We start from the raw sequence: 16098 nt of genomic DNA, 5'->3' as shown, positions 1-16098 counted from the left end.
AAAGCATCCGTGTCAATCTAGATGCGCTTTTCCACAAAAAAGCCCCGATCGCCATTTTCGCGATCGGGGCTTTTTTGTGGAAAACAAATCTGAGCTGTCTACACTGGCCCTTTTGCACAAAAGTCTTTCGGAAAAAGACTTTTGCCCGAACGGGAGCAGCGTAGTATTTCCAGAAAAGCACTGACAATCTTACATGAGATCGTCAGTGCTTTTCCGGAAATTCAAGCGGCCAGTGTAAACAGCTGGCAAGTTTTCCGCAAAAGCAGATGATTTTGCGGAAAAACTTGCCAGTCTAGACACAGCCTGTGTGTACTCTCTATGCCATTAGCTAAATCACTGATGAAGACACTGAACAGAACCAGACCCAGAACTGATCCCTGCGAGACCCCACTCGTTATGCCCTTCCAGCATGACCCTGACAATGATCACCACTCTCTGGGAATGGTTTTCCAATCACCATCTCAAGAGGCCGTCCAGATCCCTGCCGCATCGGGCCCTGGGTAAGACAAAACAGGGCTCAGACAACTGGAGGAGGGGTTTCCTGATGCGGTCAGGCTTGCAGGTGAGAATGGAAGGGTAGGAGACAGATAGTGGTAACGAGAGAGGCCAGCCGCTGCAAGGGCAAGGTTTGTTTTCCACACAAAAGAAGGGAATAACAGGGAAGCTGTTATCGCTGGTTATAAAACAGGGGCTCTTAATCCGTGCACTGGTTAGAGGTTTACCTTCACCCCAGTGAAACCCGCTTCCACGTCAGGGTCGGATGCAGGCCCTGCTGCCTTTTACAGCGTGAGTCTGTTTTCTCTGCGGAGAGGAATTGATCTCTATCTAGGGCTGAGCGTGTGCAGAAAAGCAGTGAGGAGGGTGATGAACAGAGGGGCCGCCGTGCAGTGTGTGTCCTGCCTTTTTTTCCCTTTTAGCTTTTCTTTCCTTAAAAGTACCAGGTGCCCCAGAGATGAGGGACGGAGCTGGGAGGTAAGCCTTTGATTTGTGCCTTGCACTTGGGGTGGCGTTACCTGGATTTGGGCCAAAGGAGATGAACCCTGCCAGCCAACTTGCCACACTGCATCACGGGACAAAAAAATTCAGCAGTCAGCTACTTCGGGCAAAGTTCTCCTTCATGCAGAGGGAATGTTGTTGCCAATTTTGGGCTCTCTCCATATGCTTGGATCCTCACTGGTCTCAATGGAAGATCCACATACGTACAAGGAAGCTGAGAAAAAAGCAGAGAGGAAAAAAAAAGATAGTGAACTACAATGCACCTGGCTCACACACCCTTATCTGCCATATCCTGTGAATAATACTTGGGACCGGCAACGGGATGCATTAAAAAGACTGGGATTTTTCAGCTTAGAAAAGAAGAGACGGTGGGGGTGGGGATATGATAGAGGTCTATAATATTATGACTGCTGCAGAGAAAGTGAATAAGGAGAAGTTATTTACCTGTTCCCAACACAGAAGAATGAGAGGTCCACCAAATAAAATGAATAGGTAGCACATTTAAAACAAACAAAAGGAAATATTTCTTCATGCAATGCATAGTCAACTTGTGGAACTCCTTGCCAGAGGATGTTGTGAAGGCCAGCACTTTAACAGGATTCAAAAAAGAACTAGATATATTCATGGAGGCTAGGTCCATCAATTACTATTAGCCAAGATGGATAGGAATGGTGTCCCTAGTTTCTCTTTGTCAGAAGCTGGGAATGAATGACCAGAAAGGGATTACTTGATTCCCTGGTCTGTTCATTCCCCCTGGGGCACCTGGCATTGGCCACTGTTGGAAGACAAGATACTGGGCTAGATGGATCTTTTGTCTGACCCAGTATGGCCGTTCTTACGTTATGTTCACATTGGTGCTACTGAAGATGCCACTAGTGGAAAACAGACAGCAGGAATCATAATATTACCTAGCAGTTGTACAGTGAATCCGCCCCTCCCCCAGCAGAGGTGCAGCAGAAAGCCCTATATGCCATTTAAGTCCACTTCAGCCCCCAACAGGACTCTGGCTGCACAAAGGTATAATTCAGTCCTAGTTCAAGGGCTTTTAAATGTACATCAGTAGCTAACAAAGGAAATAAAATCCATTATTCTATGAATGCTACCTTACTTTCCTTGAGCTGAGATAATTCACAGGGAATTATCCAGCCAAGGAGCTGAGCCTCTTGTTCTGCTCACACAGCTAGGAGCAGACAATTCTTTCCTCAGCTGTATCTGAGGTTCCAAAGGATTGTTACTATATCGGATTGACCACAAACACTTGCAAACGCCTGGGATCTGCGCAGCTTTGCTTGGCCAGCGATGTCAGCTGGCACGGCTGCTGCTCCCGGATGGGACGAGTTGTGCTGGGTGCAACCAGGGCGAGGAAGAGTGTGTGGGCAACGAACGTGCGCGAAAAGCCCGGCAAGCGCGCACAAAGTTGCGCGGTATTTTCAAAACTCTCCCCCCGATGATGATAGTTGGGTCACCGAATCTGACGTGTAAACCCTGCGTGGCGTGATTTCAGGGTGGCCGTGGGGGGTGCGTTCTCCTCTTTCTCCCCGCCCCCACCTCTACTTTAAAGCAGCGCAGCTGGTTTGGACGATGCTTCTGTTCAAGTGGCAGAATTCCGAGCTCCAAGCCCCCGCTCGCTGAAGATAGACTCGGCTCCTGAAATCACGCGCAGGACTTCACCGGATCCACAGCTGGCTGCGCGGAGCTTCGCTCGGCCCCGGAAATCAGACTGGCGCTCCCATTGGGCGCAGCCTCGTGCCTCCCGTGCCCGCTAGAAAACGGATTTCAAGGCCGACTTGGAGGGAGGCGAAAGGGACTCACTGAAGCCAGACACGGGCCCTTGCCCCGCGCCGTCCTCCCGGCCTTTCTCGTTTGTAACCTCCCCGGCTCGGGCTCCGAAGAGGCTGCGGCACAAAGAGTTTCGGATTCTCTCCTCCCGGCAGCTGGAGGTGCGGGGAAGTCGGGCGCTCGGGCCCTTATTTCGGCACCTTTTGGGGCGCTCTCTACACGAAGTCCCCCTCGTGGCTTTCCCCCCAGACTAGTCGAACAAACAAACAAATAGTTCGACAGGAGTTTGCCTGGGGGCTCCCTATTGTCCCTTTCAAATATTTAATTACTTGGGGACACGCACACACAGATACAGGCACACACACACACAGACATGCGGAGACACGCAGAGATACACACACATACAGGCACACACACGCACAGACACACGCAGAGATACACACACATCCAGGCACACACGCACAGATACTTTATGCCAGGGTCTCAACAAAGATGCTAATTATCTTACCCAATACAAAGATAGCTTCCCCAATTATCACCTCTAATATTATTAGCTCACAGACGTTTACCTTCCCCCCCCATCCCCCTTCTGTTCTGAAATTTGATTTCTCCTTTTTATATGTGTTCACTTTTTTGATTGTAACCCTTTGGTATATGCGGTCATGCCTATTTTCTTCCACTATTTGATCTGAGGAAGTGGGTCTGGCCCACGAAAGCTCATCACCTAATAAACCGTCTTATTAGTCTTGAAAGTGCTACCTAGTCCTGTTTTTTGTTTCACACAGACACCCATGCACAGAGAGGCACACACGCATACAGACACACACAGAGAGGCACACAGACACACGTACACACACACACACACTTTTTATAACTGGAAAACTTGTCTGTGCCCAGCCGGGACGTGGGTTTTGCCCCGAAAGCTCAGGACCTGCCTCCCTTCGGTACCACGGCTTTCTCCTAAACACTTGTTGGTTTCTTTCCTTCTCATCCCCCGGGGGGACGGGCGGCGGAGCCAGCCTTGGGAAAGCGAGAGGCGGGGGCTAAAAAGAAAACCGGGGGGGGGAGCCAAACTGCGAACGGACCCCGGGCGGGACAATAACGGCACCTGAATCGATGTTACCTGCTGATGAGGCGCTGGGCGGCCGCTCGTGGGAGCAGCTGTCCCGTCTGAATCCGCGTCTACCCCTCCCCGCCCCCACAGCCCTTATTAGAAACAGGTGGAGGGTTTCCCGGCTAGCAGGCGCGGAGCGGAGGGAGGCCGCGCTCGGTGGCTTTGTGCTCTCCCCGGCCGTCCCCCTGGGCGCCGCAGGTACCTGTGTGAGCGGCCGGAGGCCGAGGTCTGTGGCGGGGGCTGAAGAAGAACGCGCGGGGCGGCTGAGTTTTCGGGGGGCTCTTCCATAGAGCGACACAGGGGATGGGAGGCGCCCGGGACCCCGGCGGCTGCTCCCCCCGCAAGCGCCCGCGTGGGGAGGGTCGCGCCCGCCTCGGGGAACCGCTGCTGGAATTTCCCGACCCCCCCGCCGGGTCATTCAGGAATCCGAGCGGGGCCGGGCGGACACAGCCCCGCTGAGACTTCCCCGCTCTTGCCTCCCGGGCTGGTGGGCGCCTCGGGGTTCCCCTCCCGGCGGCGACTGACTCGCTCCCCGGGCAGAGCATTTTCCCCTCCCGAGCCCTCGCCTTGAATCCCGAAAAGGAGGGGCCCGAGCCGCGTTCGTTGGGCAAATCCCGCTTTGGTTGAATCCCTCTTATTCGGGAGCTGAGCGAGCCACGGGGGCGAGCTCTGCTTTTAGGGGCTCTCTGGCCACTGGGCTGCAGCTAGATGCCCCAAAGAGCAACCGAGGGAGACTGGTCCGTGTATCCTTTCCCTTCAAAGGGCTCCACGCCCTCTCCCCTACTTACAACTCAATGGGTCACAGAGATCGTTCTTGGGACGCTAGTACCCGGTTTGCTGTCACAGCCCGGAAAGGAATGGGGAAAATCAAAAAGTGGTTGGAACCCGACAAAACACACCGTTGAGAAAAGGCTAGAGGAATCCACATATCCCTGTCTGCCTGTATATACTAGAGATAGGATCTATATTTATGTGTATCTATATTGGTGAATATATGAAACCTTTAAAAAAAACAACCTAGCAGTCCTGTAGCACCTTAAAGAGGAACTAAGATAGCTAGATAATCATGAGCTTTCGTGGGCAAAACCCACTTCCTCCGATGGGAGTAGAGAGGAAAGGGGGAACCGCTCAATTTATAACAGAAAAAGAAAGGAGAGGGGAAGGGTAAAAATACCTCTCAATTGTAGTGCCAGTGCTAATAAGGCTAACTGAGTGGGCTGGAAGCACCCCACAATTACTTTCTGATGTCATTTGGGTGTGGAATATTACGGCCCATTCAGTTCATGTCTTTGTTCAGCCCCTGTGTAAATGTGTCTAATTCGCATAGGAAGGCACGTTCCGCTGTAGGTTTTTGAAAAGCGTTTGTAGAAGAATGGCTACTTTTAAAACCATTTGTAGAAACCCGTTTTATATGAATCTTATAAAACCACCTCTCTGCATGATAACTCTACTCAAAACCGATTGCTATCTCTGGCTTCATCCCTGCGAAGGTGTGTAGTTGGGTACACAGGCACGATGCTTGGCTAAAGGGTGTAGCTATTTGACTGTCCCTACATGCCACATAATTTGTCTCCGACGGTTCTTTTATCCCTAGTGTTTTTTTGTGGAACGCCTGTGGGCGGCTTCTGTTTGTTGGAACTCACACGCACAAGTAAGTTCACAAGAAGTTTGCGTGGTTGGATTTGTCACTGTGTGTGTGATGGATTTGGGTCGCAAACCGTTGCAGTTGCTAAGGAGCCGATGTCCAAACATTTATCGCACACGCGCCCTCAGACACCCAAAATGACTCTCGAGTTGTGGTGGTTGTTGGTTTTTTTGTTTTTGTGGGTTTTTTTTTTGTTTTTTTTTCCTGACTCCAACAAAATCTTGCTAATCACGAGCGTCAGCAAAATCGTGTTTACGTCTCTGTAAATACATTTCCAGGAGCCGAGGAAAAGAGGGCGAACTGTGTGCTTTTAAACGCTACCTCCCACGGTTGGCTGTGTGCACGCATATTCGTGGTGCGCACCGATATGTGTATTAGACCGGGGTGTGTGCGCACAATAATGCGGCCACCTGTATTTTAACTGTGTGTGTATGCGGCTAGACACACATGTTGTATGAATTCTGCCTAGATCCCATTAGAACGGGGGTTAGCCCGTGTCTATGATGCTGCCGTGGGCGGAATTTTTAAAGACGGGGATTTAACGTGATTTTTAAACGCCAGCTCCTGTTTCACACCGGGTGGCTCCCCCCAGCTCCGCGCTTTCAGAGTCTTTCGGAAACGCCGACCTTTGCCATTGGAAATCCGCGTCTGTCCTTTTAAGGACTCGGCGGCGGGTGTGTGGTTGAGGGCCGGGTTTCTGACAGCCGGTGGGGAACGGATTCGCTGTGTATAGACCAGCCAGTGTCTGAAACGGGAGCGCAGGAAGGGTTAATGGAGCGGAGGGGGAAGGGACTCTAGAAAGGGTGAGGACTTTTGTAATTGAAAATCAGTCACCCCCGCGGGCCGATCGAGCTCAGTGATCAAAAGGAGCGTTGGGGATGTGAAGGGGGGGGGCGGTGGTTTGTACAAGGTGTGTGTGTGTGTGGGGGGGGAATCTTTCCTCTAAACATGACATCTCTGGCGTAGGTAGGGATCGCTCTGGTTCCCCGCGCCCGCACGTTGCTCCAGAAATAATCCAGAAAAAGTACGGGGCTGTTTTAAAGGCGCATCGGAGCTGGGTCCACACCGTGTGACCCAGGGCAGATGGGAGGGGGGGGGTCTTTACTTTAATTCCCCCCCCCCACACACACACACCGCATTCTAGAACAGCTGGTGATATCCGCTCCCCTTCCAGGAACGGTAGAAAACTTCCCTCTAGACTAAGTGGTTTTTTTTGTTTGTTTTTTGTTTTTAATGTTGCCCATTTCGACTTCCATGGTGTTCTTTTCGCCTCCCCTCCCCTTCTCCTGCACTGTTACAAGCTCCGCATCCCCCCGGCAGGCTTGAGAGCACTAACATATGAGCATGTCAGTAGTCATTGTTACTGAAAGGTTACGGGAAGCCAGACGTGCTGTATAAATCTAGCATCGCATCGCCTGAAATTCGGAGTGACACCGCCAATAACATCGCACCGTGCATGTGAGGTTCCCAGCCTTTCTTCCGCAGCTTTTCTTTTCCCGGGGGACAAAGCTCCGGCAGCCCTCCGTGAATACAGTTTACATGCAACTCTCCCTGACAAACAGCCTGGAAAATAATGTTTATAAGTTGTTAAACTCTGGGTAAACTCCAGGCGAGTTTGTGTCTCTGCCTCCCCGCGTGTTATTTCCCAGAAATCTGGATTACTGGAAATATTTTCTTTCAAGGCGGAGAGAAATCTAAACAGTGGGCGGGTGGGGGGGGGGGAGAGATTGGGGGAATCGGCAAATGGGCTAGAGACGCCGGATTAAAAAGGTGAGGCGCTTTTGAAAGGAAGTGTCGTTGCTGTCCCCGAAAAGATGTATCTAGAGGCTTTGCGGGGCTCAGACCAGGGCCAGGGGGCACTTTTAGACGGGCCCTCACTAGATCGGTCGGTGTGAACTCTCCCTAAGATTCTAAACGCAGCTGGATCCGAATCTCTAAGGCGCGTCAGACAGCGGTGTTTCTGGTCTCCTCCGTGGGGCGTAGCTGAAACCAAATACAGGGCAAAGCTGGGGCCAACACAGGCTGTGGGTGCGCAGCGGGAAGGAAGGGGGGAGACAGGTGTCACAAGTGCAGAGGCCCCTCGGGGATGTGCGTGCTCCTAATCTGCAGGGACTGGAGCTGCAAAAATGACCCTGGAATCTCTTCCACCTGCCAACACTTTGGGGGGGGGGGTGTCGTGAGCAAATCGCCGCTGCTTCTCTTTCAATAGCCGCCCCTGGGGGGCTGAGACATGCCCAGGATCTTGCCTGGATCGCAGGGCATGGCACACGCGTCCCTGCCGGCCCGGCGCCACCGCCTGACAGGGGAAGGGCGAAGCGGCAGTGGCAGGGGATTCGGTTCCACTTCGGAATGTCAAGTTGGTCACCGAAGGGCCGGGAGGCGCTGCAGAGGGAAGGGGCCGCTGCGGGGAGACAGGCGACCCGCCGGTGTGTGCGCGCTCCCACGCGCGTGTGGGTATGTGTCTATTGCAAAGGGGCTTCGAAGGGCCACTTTCCCCACTCACTCGGGTTTAACTCTGACTCTTGTCACCCCTGGAGAGAGAGAAATCCAAACGCGAGAGCCCCCCTGCCTTAGTTCTCCGATCACAGGCGCTTCTGGGGCTTGGTCCCCTCCTTTCAGCCCCTGCGATGCTGCTTCTGCTCCCAGCCAACTGGCTTCCAGACTGCTTGGAAGTATCCCGAGTATCATAGGCCTCCTCTGCCCACGTGCCCATCCCTGCGGGGTAGGAGGGCAGCACATTTTGGCTGGTACAACCCCGGGCCGAGGGGAAAGGCCTGTGGGAGAAACAACCCACGTCACACCCACCCCAAAAGGGCAGGGGCCTGGCGAAGGATAGCCGAGGAAATAACCTTTTTTCTGGGCTGGAGCGCCCCGTCCCTGTCGGATGCCTGGGGGCACTTCCCCCGGCGCGTCAAGTATAAAACAAGACGTGAAACACATCGAGGGACAAGCCCAGCTGCTAGGCAGACGACAAGGAGGTGGCCGCCTCTGGGGTTATGAATCCGATTGTTGAAAAGCCGCCGCACCAAGACACAAAAGCGATGAACAAAATAGCAGACACCTTCATACGAAATAATAAAAACTCCCGCCCGGCTGGGTGGCCGAGGGGCTGCGGGACTCTCCGCGGCAGGAGGGGGAGGGGAGTCTACACCGCGCTGGTACCTGTGGGGCTTCCCCTAGAAGGAAGGGTTTGTGGCACTTGCGTACTTCCCTGGCGGAGGATGGTGCGACAGGTACACGCAGGAGCAGGGAGAGTGCGCGACCAAGGGCAACTTGGACAGCTAGTCCAGGGATGCACGGTATTAATTCGGGAGACTCTCTATATGCCCTGGATTCTGTCATTTCCCCGCCAACTCCTCGGATGAAGTGGGTTTATTGAAAGCTTATGATCAGAATATATGTTGGTTAGGCTACAGTGGGCATGTTCGTTCGAAATGTATTATTTCCTATCATGTCCCGACTTTTTAGTTCGAAATAAGGTAGTTCGAAATAATTGCCTAATCTAGACTTTTCTCCTCGAAACTGAATCGAATCCAGTGGCATTTTCCCCGCCCCACATTTATCCGCTTTGGGGGCACACCTGTCTTCTTCCCGGATCACCGTGGGAATCTTTCCCTGGCCCCGCTTCCCGGTTTGCTTTTTTCGCTAGAAAAAAGACCCCAGGATGAGCCTTTATTGTTCCTTCTCTGAAATGGCCACCTGACAATAAAATGTCTGGGGGGGATGTTGGCCGGTTGCCACATGGCTGCAGGGCGTTCTGTGTAATGAACAGCCCTTGAACTCAGCCCTGTCATCCGCAGATTCCCTCCTAGGCGCTCTAGCGGATGGGCTCTCGGGAGGGGTGTGTGCAGGATCCATGGGCAGGTCGTTCCACATGCGCTGCCGAGGTCTCCCAGCTCCTTTTCCAAATGAAATAGTTCCTGTTATTTCAGGCGCGGCCCCTGCCCTCCCATTCTCACCCCCCCCCCCCCCCGCGCACGGGACGGGCAAGGTGAAGGCACCCAGCGGGGCGGGGGAGGATTTTATTTGGCAGAAGGATCTTACAGGGTTGGACGCGCGGTCAGGGTCCCCCTGCCTCTCTCGCCGCGCTAGGAAGGGGGGGGGCTTCCAAACCAGCCAGGGGCCTCGGGGTTAAACGTCTCTGGGCCGGTGGCGGCCGAATCTCCCTTTTGGCCCAGTCCACAGCTCGGAGCAGAAAGCAGAAGCCGCTAAAGGCAGGACGGAGCGTGGCTCGCGGGCAGAGTCCCCTTTGCCAGCATCTCCCCCCACTACCTTAGCACTCCCCCCCCCCCCCCCGCCAGCGCTGCAATGTGTCCGCCGCCAGCGGGGGCTTTGTCCCCTCCCAGAGGCTGCTTTCCAACACCCCCGCTCACCAGTGGGCACCCCCAAACGCCAGCAAGCCGGGCGCGTCAGCAGCCAAACCTGGTCATGGGAGGAACAGATCTGCTGGAAACAGCCCCTGAGCGAGGGAAAGCGAATGTGGCGGCGGCTCCCTTCCCCATCTGTGTGCCCGAAATAAAGGGACCCCCCCTTTGTCTCGCCACATTTGCACCCCGCTTGTGCAGGGGCCAAACCTGCCTCTCCTCACTAGACAGATAGGACTGCCCCGGCCGCCGAACGGCCTTGCCGATGGGAAGGGGGCTCTCCGGGCAGAAGGGGTTGGAAATAAATTAGTTTGGGGGGGGGGGTGTGAAATGCGCCCGGATGCCGCGTCCCCTCTGTCTGCCCCTCAGCTTGACCCGGACCAGAGCTGGGGGCAGGCACGTGCTTCTCCCCCCCCCGCCCCCACACACACTCCCTACCTCTGCCGCTGGACTCTGTGCGCTTGGCCTATCTCCTGAGCCAGGTGGGTCAGGACTTGTCCTGGGGCTGTCCCGCTCCCCCCCTCCCCAGGGCTGCTGACTTAAAAATCACCCAAGTCCCTGGCTCTGAGTGTTCCCCTCCTCTGCCCCCGCCTGATCCGCCCCTGTTCACACGGAGGCCTGGGCCCCCTTTGGCAGCGAGGGGCTGGCGGGCAGGATCTCAAAGCCCTCGCCTTCTCCTCCGCGCTGGGAGCATCCACCGCTGCGAGAAATCTGGACAGTGCCTGGGGCGCTCCTGCCCCAAGTGGCGTGAAAGCCCCCCCCCCTTTCCCTCCCTTGCTCTTCCACCCTAACCTCCAGGCTTCTCTCAGCTTCCCCCCCCCCCCAGCCTTTCCCCTACCCCTAAGTCCTTTCCCGCACCTCCCCCCCCTTCTGTTTTCTTCCCGATCCTGCGGTCAGTGCTTTGGATCCTGAGCCTGGACCGGGGTGTGATTTTGGGGAAAGGACAGGAGACTTTTCCCCCTCCCCCCTACCCCGTGAAAGTTCCCCTCGATTATTGCTGACATCTCAGGCTGTCTGACGGACTTGAGCTAGAAGGGGCCAGTCTCCAGGTGCAGCGTTTACACTGTCAGGATAGCCTAGGCTGCGGAGCGAGTTCGGAATACCAGAAGGATCCGGAATAGCTATTGAAGCAGCCTGTTATTTCGAAATAGATTTCAACCTAATGGGCAGCTTATTCCCACGTCCTGGTAACCCTCCTTCCGGGAAGTTAAGGGGCATTTCGGAATAGCGAGTTATGTCGCTACACAGCGCCGAATTACCAAATAAGCTATTCGGAAATACATGCAGAATAAACTCCGTCATTTTGCAGCTTATTTCGAGCTACGGGTTCTGTGTAGACACCCCGAGGGTCTTTGTCTTGGAGAACAGCCCCGATTTGTCATTTCCTTCAAGCGAAGCTGCCAATTTCCCTTTGAAAACTCTTTCCTGAACTGTTACTCCCCCCCCCAATAATTCCGTGACCCTCTCTCCTTTGGAGACGCTAGTGAATTACAGACCCTCCATCCAGCTACGTGGTGTCTTTTGTTTCCACCTGTGGGGAGCAGCTTCTGGGCTCACCTCCGACCCCGTCTAGTTTGCCACACGGGAGCGATCCATCCCTTCCCTATGGAGCCGGGGCTAGTGCCCGTAGGAGCCGGGAGGAGGGGAAAGGAGGGAGGCATCGGCTCCTTGTGAGAATTGTTATTTTTCATCAATCACTCGCCATTTGTCTAAGCGCGCGGGACAGGACACCAGCAGCCCTGCTGGCTGAGGTCAGGGAGACAACCCAGCGGCGGAGAAGAGCAAATTGCATTCGCTCCCGGACTGCCAGATCCAAATGCCTGGCTTGGCAGGGCGAGGGGAGAGAGCGAAAGGTCCATGTGACATGCGGGGAATATGACGGACTTTGACAGGTCTTAAACGGCCTGGCGCCAAGGCCTAAGTCTACCAGCTAAAAATAGCAAAGGGATGAGGAGTAGAGATGGGCAAAGATGAAAGCGGGGTGGGTTGGAACGGGAAACTGGGGGGGGGGGTCTGTTGCAAGTTTAGGTGTTTGCTAAAACTTTTGGGGGAAAGGTCTTTGTCCTGGCAAACTGGAGGAATCTCCTTAAAAATCTCTGTTGCAACACTTAACCCCCCTGCCTTTCACGCAGGAATTTTTACCCCCAAGTAGACACAGCGTAGGTGAGATCAACACCGTTTTCTATATAAAACAAAACTATCGTTGAATCATTCCCCGTTCTTTCTCCTCTTCCTCCGCGCTTTTAAATTCACCCACCCCGGTGGAGGTGCTAAGGTACCTCCCTTAATGTTGGGAAGCTGTTTGCATGTTTCATAAAGTCTTCGCGTTTTAATTCGCCAACGTGCCATCTCCTGAGGGTGAAGCCCGAAGCGAACAAGAGCGGGACAGGGGAGGCTATAAACAGAAGATGTACAAAGAAAACCTTGCCTTGTAAACAGCTATAAGTGGCCCACTGCCTCTCCTGATATATATATATATAGATAGATAGATATAGATATAGATATACACACACACACACCCTCCAGAATAGGGGTTATTGTTAGGAACCGGACTCTGTATAGAAGAGAAGTCCTCGTTTAAAAGATAACGAGTCCCAGAAGGTTACAGGAGAAGGAAACTGCAGAGAAATTATTAGATCAAAATGCAGAGAGGAAAACGAAGAACGTCCTTGCGGATCAGAGAGAAGTCCACGCGGAAAATGTTTCCCCTGGCTTCAGACAGAACTCCCTGTGGTGTGGCACCAGCACACCCTGTTTGTATACACACCCCATCTCACTCCAGTACCCTGCTCCATTAACCCCATTCGACCAGAGGTTGCCCTACATACACGAAAGAGCTCGTTTATTTACAGCCCTACCATGCATTTCCAAGGGCGACATGGCTGACATTGCCCCTGTGGCTTGCCTTCTCGCAGATTTAAAAAAAATAGTCCCCCCCCCCCCGTCTGTATGCAGCACGTCCTACTGCTCTGTCCTGCGATTCCAGCAAAGAAGGGCAATGGGGAATTAAAAATGTCCCTTTCCTATGTGGGATTTTAGCGGCAAACACAAATCAGGCATGCCATCGAATTTTTATAGGAATACAAAGAGTGTAACTAACTCTGGGTCTTATGGAGCAAGGGTGTAGGCGCCTAGTTAATGAATATGGGTGATTGCTAATTACGGCAGAATAGTTGGGATGGGGAGAAAAGTATTTTTGATCAAACAAAATCTGATTCAACCAAGGCAGGGTGCGGGGAGAGAAATCCACCTCTCTCTTCGCCTTGTTTCTAGTCTGTAATTGATGTAATCTCGTGGCTCGGAACTGGTGGGGAGGTCGGAGCTGGGGGAGGAGGAAAGATTTATGTGTAAACGAATTCGAAGACATTCGAATTGCAGAGAACCTGCTTGCTGGAAAACTGAGCAGGAGTATTGATGCCAATCGATTTCGTCTCGCACTTTCACACAGAGGTGGTGTAAAATCGGTAGTAAATGGTTCTGGGTGATGTTACGGGGAGCTGGGTTTTCCTTCTCGATCCGAGTCTGACTTGTTACAGGTGGCTTGTGCGGCTTTGTCGGGACACTGCGGGGAAAGGATTCTGGGTTTCCGTGTCGCCGGGCGCCCAGGGCGAAATATTATTGTCACCCAGAATTTCTGGGCGGCAGATCAGGCGACGGGCCTTTCCTGTCTGTTTTCAGGCCAAGGAGTTTACAGCCCTAACTGTACAGGGCACCTCCCCTGGACTCTCCTCTGCAGCAGGAGAGGGACAGATATTTCTAAGGGCTCCCCAAAGCATCCCTCGGTCGGGTTCTCGGATCCGGAGACAGAGGGTGGCTGAGATGGGTTATTTAGTGCCTCGGAGCGACTTTGGAAAGGGCTCGGTCTGAATTCCCGACAGCTGCGTTTATCGGACACATTTTATTCTGTGTTTTTCCCCTAAGGGGAGGACAAGAGCAGAAAGCCGCCCGGACACAGCCCCCGTGGAGGGGTGCCCGGGACGCTGGGGGGGGGGGGGTGTCATGCCCACCTCGCGCCTCCGGGCCCCTGGCTCTGGACCCGACCTTCTAGCCTGCCCGCGCTTCCTTGCGCGCCGCGCAGGAGCAGCGCAAAAGCCTGCGCAGGGACCTGGCTCTGGGAGTTCCGCTCCCGCTCCGGGCTCTCCCCGCACAGGGGCACTTGGCGGCCATCTAGAGGTCACACGCCCCCATTCACCAGCCTGCGCAGGGCAGGAGAGGGGCACGGCAGAGGCATTTCTCGGGAGGGGAACAATCTGCGCCCATCCGGATTCTCGGGGGCTTCATGCAGTTCCTGGGGTGGGGGGAAATCTCCCAGCCCCCCCTCCCCCAGGGGAGCGTCTGGGCCGAAGATCAGGCGGCCGCGCCAGGCGCTTTGGAAGGATCGCAGGGCGCTGTTTGAAGATTTTTTGGGTAAATATGAAGTGACAAGAGACGGGTCTTTATTGTGGAGCCGCAGCCGCCTGGCGCCAAGCCCCTCTTCAGCAAACCGAGCCCCCGGTTAATCAGAACAGATCTCCAAATGGACCTCTTAAAGGGACACACCCCCACCCACCCTCTCCACCCCCAAACAATAGTTCCTGCGCCTTTAACCTCTCTGGGTGCCACCCTCTAGCAGACTGGGGGGGGGGGGAGTGCCCGGCCATAATCCCTTTGCAAACACACCCAGGATTTTCCTTCAAGATTATCTGCATAGAGGCTCCCAGTAAACAAACCCTCCGGATCAGTCTTCCTGGCGGAGGGAGGGGACAGAACCAGCCCCGGAGCGGGGGAGGAAGGGGTTTCGGAAGAATCACTCGTCCGGGACTCAGTTAAAATCACAGCTCCGCAGTCACTGCTCAGGAGGGCGAGAGCGCTTCTTTGGAGGGATTGTTGGGGTTCTCTGCAGCGCCCTATCCGAGCAAACCCACCGCTCTGGGTCTGGGGTTTGTCTTCGCCCCCCCCCCCCTTCCAGAAACAGCGGCGTGTGCTTTGAAATCGCCCCCCTCCACGCTGGGGCGCCCCGAGAAATGCTCCCCGTGCGGATCCCCCCGAAGAGGTGTCTACAAACCCAAGTGTTTAGGATCAGGCCGCGGGGCACAAAGCTCAGCGCATCCCGCACTCTTGGCCACTGCAGAGCCCCCTCCCCAGGCCACAGACTCCGGCCCCTCGTTTTCCACGAGCCCGGGGGTGGGGGGACAGGCTGGGCAGCACTCACCGCCCGGCTCTGGCGTGTGACTCTGGAGCGCCATTCACTCCGGCCCCTGTAGAACGCAGCGTATCCAACTCCGCCGCGCCAGTGACCTCGGGGATGGGATTTAAAACGGCGATGCGCCTCCGCAGTCCGGGCTGCGCAGCGCGCTCGCCTCCCTCCCTTCCCCCCCCCCCCCGTCTCCCTGCGCTGTCTGCTGCGGTCCGGGCGCGCCGATTGGCATGCCCCGCTAGCGCTGGTGGGCCCCACCTTCATGTAGTGTACAGTGGCTGGCGTACACTGTCCAGTCTTAGTGTATTCGCCCCCCCTCCCGCCCCGCCGCCGCTCTCCTCCACTTCTTATAACATTAGGGGTTGGCAAATAAAAGTCGGGGCTTTAAAGTGAGGGGGTTACGGAACTGAAAAGTCAAAAGCCACTTTTATTCGAGTCCTTACAGGTCAAGGGGGGATAACTCAATACAGCTCTTTTTGGGGGGGGGGGTTGTTTTCAGATTTCTCTAGCATGAAATACACAACGGGCGCACACAACTCGCCAGCTCACACAGGCTAACTGGCATTCAGACATGCCCCATAGCTTAGCAGGGCGGTAGGCACACAGAGCCCTCTCTAGGCGCGCACACACAAGCACACACACACACACACACACACACACACAACCCCGCTGGCACGCTCACGCGTCTTTATGCCTCCAGCGCCCGTTCACACGACAGAGACAACCCCCTCCCCCACGCCACATTTCGGACACACGCGTTACTTTCTCCTCCGGGCCCCTCCTGCTCTGCCAGGCGAAGCCGAAGTGGCGGGCTCGGGTTGTGCTACTTCGCACGGTCTGATGCGGTCTCGCTAGGTTTTCCCCAAGTCTCTCTGGGCTGCCCCGGCGCTTCTGTCAGCAGCTCCCCGCGTGAGAAGCGCTCCCCGCCGGCAGCGAAGCCAGCGCTGACCCGGTAGGCGGAAAGGAGCGGGGGGTGGGATTTCGAGCCCTTTTCTCTGTCATTGGTTAATATTTTATTCTGTTG

General features: G+C 54.8%; 1 long non-coding RNA gene across 2 annotated transcripts in view; it reads right to left on the bottom strand.

The window, feature by feature from the left end:
- Positions 1–15251, bottom strand: part of LOC142819247 (uncharacterized) — a 64501-nt gene extending 49250 nt beyond the window's left edge. For both annotated transcript variants that reach the window (XR_012897062.1, XR_012897061.1), the window contains exons 1-2: positions 15090–15251; positions 1014–1210 (exon numbers count right to left, since the gene is read on the bottom strand). This is a non-coding gene — a long non-coding RNA (uncharacterized LOC142819247). The remainder of the gene's footprint in view (positions 1–1013; positions 1211–15089) is intronic.
- Positions 15252–16098: the final 847 nt, after the last annotated feature.

This window comes from Pelodiscus sinensis, chromosome 21 (assembly GCF_049634645.1).
Source record: "Pelodiscus sinensis isolate JC-2024 chromosome 21, ASM4963464v1, whole genome shotgun sequence".
In the NCBI taxonomy this organism is placed as follows: Eukaryota; Metazoa; Chordata; order Testudines; family Trionychidae; genus Pelodiscus; species Pelodiscus sinensis.
This window is presented reverse-complemented; position numbering and strand designations above follow the sequence as displayed.